This window comes from Idiotropiscis lumnitzeri, chromosome 14, assembly GCF_059441095.1.
Source record: "Idiotropiscis lumnitzeri isolate Australia: NSW breed Sydney's pygmy pipehorse chromosome 14, RoL_Ilum_1.0, whole genome shotgun sequence".
Classification (NCBI taxonomy): Eukaryota; Metazoa; Chordata; class Actinopteri; order Syngnathiformes; family Syngnathidae; genus Idiotropiscis; species Idiotropiscis lumnitzeri.
Genome location: NC_142404.1, coordinates 192,542 through 205,082, shown reverse-complemented (window position 1 = coordinate 205,082; position 12,541 = coordinate 192,542).

The window sequence follows — 12,541 nt, the reverse complement described above, 5'->3', positions numbered from 1 at the left end:
AGACAGAGCCCATTGAAAGTACCAGCAAGAACAAAGCAAACACATTCAAGAGAGCATTACCAGGTGCCAGGATGGCAGAGTGGTCAAAGACGCTGCGTTCAGGTCGCAGTCTCCCCAGGAGGCGTGGGTTCGAATCCTGCCTCCGACAGAGCCCATTGAAAGTACCAAGCAAGAACAAAGCTAACACAGTCAAGAGAGCATTACCAGTTGCCAGGATGGCAGAGCGGTCTAAGGCGTTGCGTTCAGGTCGCAGTCTCCCCAGGAGGCGTGGGTTCGAATCCCACCTCAGACAGAGCCCATTGAAAGTACCAGCAAGAACAAAGCAAACACATTCAAGAGAGCATTACCAGGTGCCAGGATGGCAGAGTGGTCAAAGACGCTGCGTTCAGGTCGCAGTCTCCCCAGGAGGCGTGGGTTCGAATCCTGCCTCCGACAGAGCCCATTGAAAGTACCAAGCAAGAACAAAGCTAACACAGTCAAGAGAGCATTACCAGTTGCCAGGATGGCAGAGTGGTCTAAGGCGTTGCGTTCAGGTCGCAGTCTCCCCAGGAGGTGTGGGTTCGAATCCCGCCTCAGACAGAGCCCATTGAAAGTGCCAAGCAAGAACAAAGCAAACACAGTCAAGAGAGAGGTACCAGTTGCCAGGATGGCAGAGTTGTCTAAGGCGTTGCATTCAGGTCGCAGTAACCCCAGGAGGCGTGGGTTCGAATCCCATCTCAGACAGAGCCCATTGATAGTACCAAGCAAGAAAAAAGCAAACACAGTCAAGAGAGAATTACCAGTTGCCAGGATGGCAGAGTGGTCTAAGGCGTTGCGTTCAGGTCGCAGTCTCCCCAGGAGGCGTGAGTTCGAATCCCGCCTCAGACAGTGCCCATTGAAAGTACCAAGCAAGAAAAAAGCAAACACAGTCAAGAGAGCATTACCAGTTGCCAGGATGGCAGAGCGGTCTAAGGCGTTGCGTTCAGGTCGCAGTCTCCCCAGGACGCAGGGGTTCGAATCCCACCTCAGACAGAGCCCATTGAAAGTACCAAGCAAGAACAAAGCAAACACAGTCATATGAGCATTACGAGGTGCCAGGATGGCAGAGCGGTCTAAGGCGTAGCGTTTAGGTCGCAGTCTCCCCAGGAGGCGTGGGTTGAATCCCACCTCAGACAGTGCCCATTGAAAGTACCAAGCAAGAACAAAGCAAACACATTCAAGAGAGCATTACCAGATGCCAGGATGGCAGAGTGGTCTAAGGCGTTGCGTTCAGGTCGCAGTCTCCCCAGGAGGCGTGGGTTCGAATCCCGCCTCAGACAGAGCCCATTGAAAGTACCAAGCAAGAACAAAGCAAACACAGTCAAGAGAGAGGTACCAGTTGCCAGGATGGCAGAGTTGTCGAAGGCGTTGCGTTCAGGTCGCAGTATCCCCAGGAGGCGTGGGTTCGAATCCCAACTCAGACAGAGCCCATTGATAGTACCAAGCAAGAAAAAAGCAAACACAGTCAAGAGAGAATTACCAGTTGCCAGGATGGCAGAGCGGTCTAAGGCGTTGCGTTCAGGTCGCAGTCTCCCCAGGAGGCGTGGGTTCGAATCCCACCTCAGACAGTGCCCATTGCAAGAACAAAGCAAACACATTCAAGAGAGCATTACCAGATGCCAGGATGGCAGAGCAGTCTAAGGCGTTGCGTTCAGGTCGCAGTCTCCCCAGGAGGCGTGGGTTCGAATCCCACCTCAGACAGTGCCCATTGAAAGTACCAAGCAAGAACAAAGCAAACACATTCAAGAGAGCATTACCAGATGCCAGGATGGCAGAGCGGTCTAAGGCGTTGCGTTCAGGTCGCAGTCTCCCCAGGAGGCGTGTGTTCGAATCCCACCTCAGACAGAGCCCATTGAAAGTACCAAGCAATAACAAAGCAAACACAGTAAAGAGAGCATTACCAGCTGCCAGGATGGCAGAGCGGTCTAAGGCGTTGCGTTCAGGTCGCAGTCTCCCCAGGAGGCGTGAGTTCGAATCCCGCCTCAGACAGTGCCCATTGAAAGTACCAAGCAATAATAAAGCAAACACAGTCAAGAGAGCATTACCAGTTGCCAGGATGGCAGAGCGGTCTAAGGCGTTGCATTCAGGTCGCAGTCTCCCCAGGACGCAAGGGTTCGAATCCCACCTCAGACAGAGCCCATTGAAAGTACCAAGCAAGAACAAAGCAAACACAGTCATATGAGCATTACGAGGTGCCAGGATGGCAGAGCGGTCTAAGGCGTAGCGTTTAGGTCGCAGTCTCCCCAGGAGGCGTGGGTTGAATCCCACCTCAGACAGTGCCCATTGAAAGTACCAAGCAAGAACAAAGCAAACACATTCAAGAGAGCATTACCAGATGCCAGGATGGCAGAGCAGTCTAAGGCGTTGCATTCAGGTCGCAGTCTCCCCAGGAGGCGTGGGTTCAAATCCCACCTCAGACAATGCCCATTGAAAGTACCAAGCAAGAACAAAGCAAACACATTCAAGAGAGCATTACCAGATGCCAGGATGGCAGAGCGCTCTAATGCGTTGCGTTCAGTTCGCAGTCTCCCCAGGAGGCGTGGGTTCGAATCCCGCCTCAGACAGAGCCCATTGAAAGTACCAAGCAATAACAAAGCAAACACAGTCAAGAGAGAGGTACCAGTTGCCAGGATGGCAGAGTTGTCTAAGGCGTTGCGTTCAGGTCGCAGTAACCCCAGGAGGCGTGGGTTCGAATCCCAACTCAGACAGAGCCCATTGATAGTACCAAGCAAGAAAAAAGCAAACACAGTCAAGAGAGCATTACCAGTTGCCAGGATGGCAGAGCGCTCTAAGGCGTTGCGTTCAGGTCGCAGTCTCCCCAGGAGGCGTGGGTTCGAATCCCACCTCAGACAGAGCCCATTGAAAGTACCAAGCAATAACAAAGCAAACACAGTCAAGAGAGAATTACCAGTTGCCAGGATGGCAGAGCGGTCTAAGGCGTTGCGTTCAGGTCGCAGTCTCCCCAGGAGGCGTGGGTTCGAATCCCACCTCAGACAGAGCCCATTGAAAGTACCAAGCAATAACAAAGCAAACACAGTCAAGAGAGCATTAGCAGTTGCCAGGATGGCAGAGCGGTCTAAGGCGTTGCGTTCAGGTCGCAGTAACCCCAGGAGGCGTGGGTTCGAATCCCACCTCAGACAGAGCCCATTGAAAGTACCAAGCAAGAAAAAAGCAAACACAGTCAAAAGAGCATTACCAGTTGCCAGGATGGCAGAGCGGTCTAAGGCGTTGCGTTCAGGTCGCAGTCTCCCCAGGAGGCGTGGGTTCGAATCCCATCTCAGACAGAGCCCATTGAAAGTACCAAGCAAGAACAAAGCAAACACAGTGATGAGAGCACTACCAGGTGCCAGGATGGCAGAGCGGTCTAAGGCGTTGCGTTCAGGTCGCAGTCTCCCCAGGAGGCGTGGGTTCGAATCCCACCTCAGACAGTGCCCATTGAAAGTACCAAGCAAGAACAAAGCAAACACATTCAAGAGAGCATTACCAGATGCCAGGATGGCAGAGTGGTCTAAGGCGTTGCGTTCAGGTCGCAGTCTCCCCAGGAGGCGTGGGTTCGAATCCCACCTCAGACAGAGCCCATTGAAAGTACCAAGCAATAACAAAGCAATCACAGTAAAGAGAGCATTACCAGTTGCCAGGATGGCAGAGCGGTCTAAGGCGTTGCGTTCAGGTCGCAGTCTCCCCAGGAGGCGTGGGTTCGTATCCCACCTCAGACAGAGCCCATTGAAAGTACCAAGCAATAACAAAGCAAACACAGTCAAGAGAGAATTACCAGTTGCCAGGATGGCAGAGCGATCTAAGGCGTTGCGTTCAGGTTGCAGTCACCCCAGGAGGCGTGGGTTCGAATCCCACCTCAGACAGAGCCCATTGAAAGTACCAAGCAAGAACAAAGCAAACACAGTGATGAGAGCATTACCAGGTGCCAGGATGGCAGAGCGGTCTAAGGCGTTGCGTTCAGGTCGCAGTCTCCCCAGGAGGCGTGGGTTCGAATCCCACCTCAGACAGAGCCCATTGAAAGTACCAAGCAATAACAAAGCAAACACAGTCCAGAGAGAATTACCAGATGCCAGGATGGCAGAGCAGTCTAAGGCGTTGCGTTCAGGTCGCAGTAACCCCAGGAGGCGTGGGTTCGAATCCCACCTCAGACAGAGCCCATTGAAAGTACCAAGCAATAACAAAGCAAACACAGTCAAGAGAGCATTACCAGCTTCCAGGATGGCGTTGCGTTCAGGTCGCAGTCTCCCCAGGAGGCGTGGGTTCGAATCCCGCTTCAGACAGAGCCCATTGAAAGTACCAGCAAGAACAAAGCAAACACATTCAAGAGAGCATTACCAGGTGCCAGGATGGCAGAGTGGTCAAAGACGCTGCGTTCAGGTCGCAGTCTCCCCAGGAGGCGTGGGTTCGAATCCTGCCTCCGACAGAGCCCATTGAAAGTACCAAGCAAGAACAAAGCTAACACAGTCAAGAGAGCATTACCAGCTGCCAGGATGGCAGAGCGGTCTAAGGCGTTGCGTTCAGATCGCAGTCTCCCCAGGAGGCGTGGGTTCGAATCCCGCCTCAGACAGTGCCCATTGAAAGTACCAAGCAATAATAAAGCAAACACAGTCAAGAGAGCATTACCAGTTGCCAGGATAGCAGAGCGGTCTAAGGCGTTGCGTTCAGGTCGCAGTCTCCCCAGGAGGCGTGGGTTCGAATCCCGCCTCAGACAGTGCCCATTGAAAGTACCAAGCAATAATAAAGCAAACACAGTCAAGAGTGCATTACCAGTTGCCAGGATGGCAGAGCGGTCTAAGGCGTTGCGTTCAGGTCGCAGTCTCCCCAGGAGGCGTGGGTTCGAACCCCACCTCAGACAGTGCCCATTGAAAGTACCAAGCAAGAACAAAGCAAACACAGTCAAGAGAGCATTACCAGATGCCAGGATGGCAGAGCGGTCTAAGGCGTTGCGTTCAGGTCGCAGTCTCCCCAGGAGGCGTGGGTTCGAATCCCAAGAACAAAGCAAACACATTCAAGAGAGCATTACCAGATGGCAGAGTGGTCTAAGGCGTTGCGTTCAGGTCGCAGTCTCCCCAGGAGGCGTGGGTTCGAATCCCGCCCCAGACAGTGCCCATTGATAGTACCAAGCAAGAACAAAGCAAACACATTCAAGAGAGCATTACCAGATGCCAGGATGGCAGAGTGGTCTAAGGCGTTGCGTTCAGGTCGCAGTCTCCCCAGGAGGCGTGGGTTCGAATCCCGCCTCAGACAGAGCCCATTGAAAGTACCAAGCAAGAACAAAACAAACACAGTCAAGAGAGAGGTACCAGTTGCCAGGATGGCAGAGTTGTCTAAGGCATTGCGTTCAGGTCGCAGTAACCCCAGGAGGCGTGGGTTCGAATCCCACCTCAGACAGAGCCCATTGATAGTACCAAGCAAGAAAAAAGCAAACACAGTCAAGGGAGAATTACCAGTTGCCAGGATGGCAGAGCGGTCTAAGGCGTTGCGTTCAGGTCGCAGTCTCCCCAGGAGGCGTGGGTTCGAATCCCACCTCAGACAGAGCCCATTGAAAGTACCAAGCAATAACAAAGCAAACACAGTCAAGAGAGCATTACCAGTTGCCAGGAAGGCAGAGCGGTCTAAGGCGTTGCGTTCAGGTCGCAGTCTCCCCAGGAGGCGTGGGTTCGAATCCCACCTCAGACAGAGCCCATTGAAAGTACCAAGCAAGAACAAAGCAAACACAGTGATGAGAGCATTACCAGGTGCCAGGATGGCAGAGCGGTCTAAGGCGTTGCGTTCAGGTCGCAGTCTCCCCAGGAGGCGTGGGTTCGAATCCCACCTCAGACAGAGCCCATTGAAAGTACCAAGCAATAACAAAGCAAACACAGTCAAGAGAGAATTACCAGTTGCCAGGATGGCAGAGCGGTCTAAGGCGTTGCGTTCAGGTCGCAGTCTCCCCAGGAGGCGTGGGTTCGAATCCCACCTCAGACAGAGCCCATTGAAAGTACCAAGCAATAACAAAGCAAACACAGTCAAGAGAGAATTACCAGTTGCCAGGATGGCAGAGCGGTCTAAGGCGTTGCGTTCAGGTCGCAGTCTCCCCAGGAGGCGTGGGTTCGAATCCCACCTCAGACAGAGCCCATTGAAAGTACCAAGCAAGAAAAAAGCAAACACAGTCAAAAGAGCATTACCAGTTGCCAGGATGGCAGAGCGGTCTAAGGCGTTGCGTTCAGGTCGCAGTCTCCCCAGGAGGCGTGGGTTCGAATCCCACCTCAGACAGAGCCCATTGAAAGTACCAAGCAAGAACAAAGCAAACACAGTGATGAGAGCACTACCAGGTGCCAGGATGGCAGAGCGGTCTAAGGCGTTGCGTTCAGGTCGCAGTCTCCCCAGGAGGCGTGGGTTCGAATCCCACCTCAGACAGTGCCCATTGAAAGTACCAAGCAAGAACAAAGCAAACACATTCAAGAGAGCATTACCAGATGCCAGGATGGCAGAGTGGTCTAAGGCGTTGCGTTCAGGTCGCAGTCTCCCCAGGAGGCGTGGGTTCGAATCCCACCTCAGACAGAGCCCATTGAAAGTACCAAGCAATAACAAAGCAATCACAGTAAAGAGAGCATTACCAGTTGCCAGGATAGCAGAGCGGTCTAAGGCGTTGCGTTCAGGTCGCAGTCTCCCCAGGAGGCGTGGGTTCGAATCCCGCCTCAGACAGTGCCCATTGAAAGTACCAAGCAATAATAAAGCAAACACAGTCAAGAGTGCATTACCAGTTGCCAGGATGGCAGAGCGGTCTAAGGCGTTGCGTTCAGGTCGCAGTCTCCCCAGGAGGCGTGGGTTCGAACCCCACCTCAGACAGTGCCCATTGAAAGTACCAAGCAAGAACAAAGCAAACACAGTCAAGAGAGCATTACCAGGTGCCAGGATGGCAGAGCGGTCTAAGGCGTTGCGTTCAGGTCGCAGTCTCCCCAGGAGGCGTGGGTTCGAATCCCACCTCAGACAGAGCCCATTGAAAGTACCAAGCAATAACAAAGCAAACACAGTCAAGAGAGAATTACCAGTTGCCAGGATGGCAGAGCGGTCTAAGGCGTTGCGTTCAGGTCGCAGTCTCCCCAGGAGGCGTGGGTTCGAATCCCACCTCAGACAGAGCCCATTGAAAGTACCAAGCAATAACAAAGCAAACACAGTCAAGAGAGAATTACCAGTTGCCAGGATGGCAGAGCGGTCTAAGGCGTTGCGTTCAGGTCGCAGTCTCCCCAGGAGGCGTGGGTTCGAATCCCACCTAAGACAGAGCCCATTGAAAGTACCAAGCAAGAAAAAAGCAAACACAGTCAAAAGAGCATTACCAGTTGCCAGGATGGCAGAGCGGTCTAAGGCGTTGCGTTCAGGTCGCAGTCTCCCCAGGAGGCGTGGGTTCGAATCCCACCTCAGACAGAGCCCATTGAAAGTACCAAGCAAGAACAAAGCAAACACAGTGATGAGAGCACTACCAGGTGCCAGGATGGCAGAGCGGTCTAAGGCGTTGCGTTCAGGTCGCAGTCTCCCCAGGAGGCGTGGGTTCGAATCCCACCTCAGACAGTGCCCATTGAAAGTACCAAGCAAGAACAAAGCAAACACATTCAAGAGAGCATTACCAGATGCCAGGATGGCAGAGTGGTCTAAGGCGTTGCGTTCAGGTCGCAGTCTCCCCAGGAGGCGTGGGTTCGAATCCCACCTCAGACAGAGCCCATTGAAAGTACCAAGCAATAACAAAGCAATCACAGTAAAGAGAGCATTACCAGTTGCCAGGATGGCAGAGCGGTCTAAGGCGTTGCGTTCAGGTCGCAGTCTCCCCAGGAGGCGTGGGTTCGTATCCCACCTCAGACAGAGCCCATTGAAAGTACCAAGCAATAACAAAGCAAACACAGTCAAGAGAGAATTACCAGTTGCCAGGATGGCAGAGCGATCTAAGGCGTTGCGTTCAGGTCGCAGTCACCCCAGGAGGCGTGGGTTCGAATCCCACCTCAGACAGAGCCCATTGAAAGTACCAAGCAAGAACAAAGCAAACACAGTGATGAGAGCATTACCAGGTGCCAGGATGGCAGAGCGGTCTAAGGCGTTGCGTTCAGGTCGCAGTCTCCCCAGGAGGCGTGGGTTCGAATCCCACCTCAGACAGAGCCCATTGAAAGTACCAAGCAATAACAAAGCAAACACAGTCCAGAGAGAATTACCAGATGCCAGGATGGCAGAGCAGTCTAAGGCGTTGCGTTCAGGTCGCAGTAACCCCAGGAGGCGTGGGTTCGAATAATAATAATAATAATAATGCCTTTATTAGTCCCACAATGGGGAAATTCGAGATTCGAACCCAGGCCTCCTGGGGAGACTGGGTCCTGAACGCGGCGCCTTAGACCACTCCCCTTGAAAGTACCAAGCAATAACAAAGCAAACACAGTCAAGAGAGCATTACCAGCTTCCAGGATGGCGTTGCGTTCAGGTCGCAGTCTCCCCAGGAGGCGTGGGTTCGAATCCCGCTTCAGACAGAGCCCATTGAAAGTACCAGCAAGAACAAAGCAAACACATTCAAGAGAGCATTACCAGGTGCCAGGATGGCAGAGTGGTCAAAGACGCTGCGTTCAGGTCGCATTCTCCCCAGGAGGCGTGGGTTCGAATCCCGCCTCCGACAGAGCCCATTGAAAGTACCAAGCAAGAACAAAGCTAACACAGTCAAGAGAGCATTACCAGCTGCCAGGATGGCAGAGCGGTCTAAGGCGTTGCGTTCAGATCGCAGTCTCCCCAGGAGGCGTGGGTTCGAATCCCGCCTCAGACAGTGCCCATTGAAAGTACCAAGCAATAATAATGCAAACACAGTCAAGAGAGCATTACCAGTTGCCAGGATAGCAGAGCGGTCTAAGGCGTTGCGTTCAGGTCGCAGTCTCCCCAGGAGGCGTGAGTTCGAATCCCGCCTCAGACAGTGCCCATTGAAAGTACCAAGCAATAATAAAGCAAACACAGTCAAGAGTGCATTACCAGTTGCCAGGATGGCAGAGCGGTCTAAGGCGTTGCGTTCAGGTCGCAGTCTCCCCAGGAGGCGTGGGTTCGAACCCCACCTCAGACAGTGCCCATTGAAAGTACCAAGCAAGAACAAAGCAAACACAGTCAAGAGAGCATTACCAGATGCCAGGATGGCAGAGCGGTCTAAGGCGTTGCGTTCAGGTCGCAGTCTCCCCAGGAGGCGTGGGTTCGAATCCCAAGAACAAAGCAAACACATTCAAGAGAGCATTACCAGATGGCAGAGTGGTCTAAGGCGTTGCGTTCAGGTCGCAGTCTCCCCAGGAGGCGTGGGTTCGAATCCCGCCCCAGACAGTGCCCATTGATCGTACCAAGCAAGAACAAAGCAAACACATTCAAGAGAGCATTACCAGATGCCAGGATGGCAGATTGGTCTAAGGCGTTGCGTTCAGGTCGCAGTCTCCCCAGGAGGCGTGGGTTCGAATCCCGCCTCAGACAGAGCCCATTGAAAGTACCAAGCAAGAACAAAACAAACACAGTCAAGAGAGAGGTACCAGTTGCCAGGATGGCAGAGTTGTCTAAGGCATTGCGTTCAGGTCGCAGTAACCCCAGGAGGCGTGGGTTCGAATCCCACCTCAGACAGAGCCCATTGAAAGTACCAAGCAATAACAAAGCAAACACAGTCAAGAGAGAATTACCAGTTGCCAGGATGGCAGAGCGGTCTAAGGCGTTGCGTTCAGGTCGCAGTCTCCCCAGGAGGCGTGGGTTCGAATCCCACCTAAGACAGAGCCCATTGAAAGTACCAAGCAAGAAAAAAGCAAACACAGTCAAAAGAGCATTACCAGTTGCCAGGATGGCAGAGCGGTCTAAGGCGTTGCGTTCAGGTCGCAGTCTCCCCAGGAGGCGTGGGTTCGAATCCCACCTCAGACAGAGCCCATTGAAAGTACCAAGCAAGAACAAAGCAAACACAGTGATGAGAGCACTACCAGGTGCCAGGATGGCAGAGCGGTCTAAGGCGTTGCGTTCAGGTCGCAGTCTCCCCAGGAGGCGTGGGTTCGAATCCCACCTCAGACAGTGCCCATTGAAAGTACCAAGCAAGAACAAAGCAAACACATTCAAGAGAGCATTACCAGATGCCAGGATGGCAGAGTGGTCTAAGGCGTTGCGTTCAGGTCGCAGTCTCCCCAGGAGGCGTGGGTTCGAATCCCACCTCAGACAGAGCCCATTGAAAGTACCAAGCAATAACAAAGCAATCACAGTAAAGAGAGCATTACCAGTTGCCAGGATGGCAGAGCGGTCTAAGGCGTTGCGTTCAGGTCGCAGTCTCCCCAGGAGGCGTGGGTTCGTATCCCACCTCAGACAGAGCCCATTGAAAGTACCAAGCAATAACAAAGCAAACACAGTCAAGAGAGAATTACCAGTTGCCAGGATGGCAGAGCGATCTAAGGCGTTGCGTTCAGGTCGCAGTCACCCCAGGAGGCGTGGGTTCGAATCCCACCTCAGACAGAGCCCATTGAAAGTACCAAGCAAGAACAAAGCAAACACAGTGATGAGAGCATTACCAGGTGCCAGGATGGCAGAGCGGTCTAAGGCGTTGCGTTCAGGTCGCAGTCTCCCCAGGAGGCGTGGGTTCGAATCCCACCTCAGACAGAGCCCATTGAAAGTACCAAGCAATAACAAAGCAAACACAGTCCAGAGAGAATTACCAGATGCCAGGATGGCAGAGCAGTCTAAGGCGTTGCGTTCAGGTCGCAGTAACCCCAGGAGGCGTGGGTTCGAATCCCACCTCAGACAGAGCCCATTGAAAGTACCAAGCAATAACAAAGCAAACACAGTCAAGAGAGCATTACCAGCTTCCAGGATGGCGTTGCGTTCAGGTCGCAGTCTCCCCAGGAGGCGTGGGTTCGAATCCCGCTTCAGACAGAGCCCATTGAAAGTACCAGCAAGAACAAAGCAAACACATTCAAGAGAGCATTACCAGGTGCCAGGATGGCAGAGTGGTCAAAGACGCTGCGTTCAGGTCGCAGTCTCCCCAGGAGGCGTGGGTTCGAATCCCGCCTCCGACAGAGCCCATTGAAAGTACCAAGCAAGAACAAAGCTAACACAGTCAAGAGAGCATTACCAGCTGCCAGGATGGCAGAGCGGTCTAAGGCGTTGCGTTCAGATCGCAGTCTCCCCAGGAGGCGTGGGTTCGAATCCCGCCTCAGACAGTGCCCATTGAAAGTACCAAGCAATAATAATGCAAACACAGTAAAGAGAGCATTACCAGTTGCCAGGATAGCAGAGCGGTCTAAGGCGTTGCGTTCAGGTCGCAGTCTCCCCAGGAGGCGTGGGTTCGAATCCCGCCTCAGACAGTGCCCATTGAAAGTACCAAGCAATAATAAAGCAAACACAGTCAAGAGTGCATTACCAGTTGCCAGGATGGCAGAGCGGTCTAAGGCGTTGCGTTCAGGTCGCAGTCTCCCCAGGAGGCGTGGGTTCGAACCCCACCTCAGACAGTGCCCATTGAAAGTACCAAGCAAGAACAAAGCAAACACAGTCAAGAGAGCATTACCAGATGCCAGGATGGCAGAGCGGTCTAAGGCGTTGCGTTCAGGTCGCAGTCTCCCCAGGAGGCGTGGGTTCGAATCCCAAGAACAAAGCAAACACATTCAAGAGAGCATTACCAGATGGCAGAGTGGTCTAAGGCGTTGCGTTCAGGTCGCAGTCTCCCCAGGAGGCGTGGGTTCGAATCCCGCCCCAGACAGTGCCCATTGATAGTACCAAGCAAGAACAAAGCAAACACATTCAAGAGAGCATTACCAGATGCCAGGATGGCAGAGTGGTCTAAGGCGTTGCGTTCAGGTCGCAGTCTCCCCAGGAGGCGTGGGTTCGAATCCCGCCTCAGACAGAGCCCATTGAAAGTACCAAGCAAGAACAAAACAAACACAGTCAAGAGAGAGGTACCAGTTGCCAGGATGGCAGAGTTGTCTAAGGCATTGCGTTCAGGTCGCAGTAACCCCAGGAGGCGTGGGTTCGAATCCCACCTCAGACAGAGCCCATTGATAGTACCAAGCAAGAAAAAAGCAAACACAGTCAAGGGAGAATTACCAGTTGCCAGGATGGCAGAGCGGTCTAAGGCGTTGCGTTCAGGTCGCAGTCTCCCCAGGAGGCGTGGGTTCGAATCCCACCTCAGACAGAGCCCATTGAAAGTACCAAGCAAGAACAAAGCAAACACAGTCAAGAGAGAATTACCAGTTGCCAGGATGGCAGAGCGGTCTAAGGCGTTGCGTTCAGGTCGCAGTCTCCCCAGGAGGCGTGGGTTCGAATCCCACCTCAGACAGAGCCCATTGAAAGTACCAAGCAATAACAAAGCAAACACAGTCAAGAGAGAATTACCAGTTGCCAGGATGGCAGAGCGGTCTAAGGCGTTGCGTTCAGGTCGCAGTCTCCCCAGGAGGCGTGGGTTCGAATCCCACCTCAGACAGAGCCCATTGAAAGTACCAAGCAAGAAAAAAAGCAAACACAGTCAAGAGAGCATTACCAGTTGCCAGGATGGCAGAGCGGTCTAAGGCGTTGCGTTCAG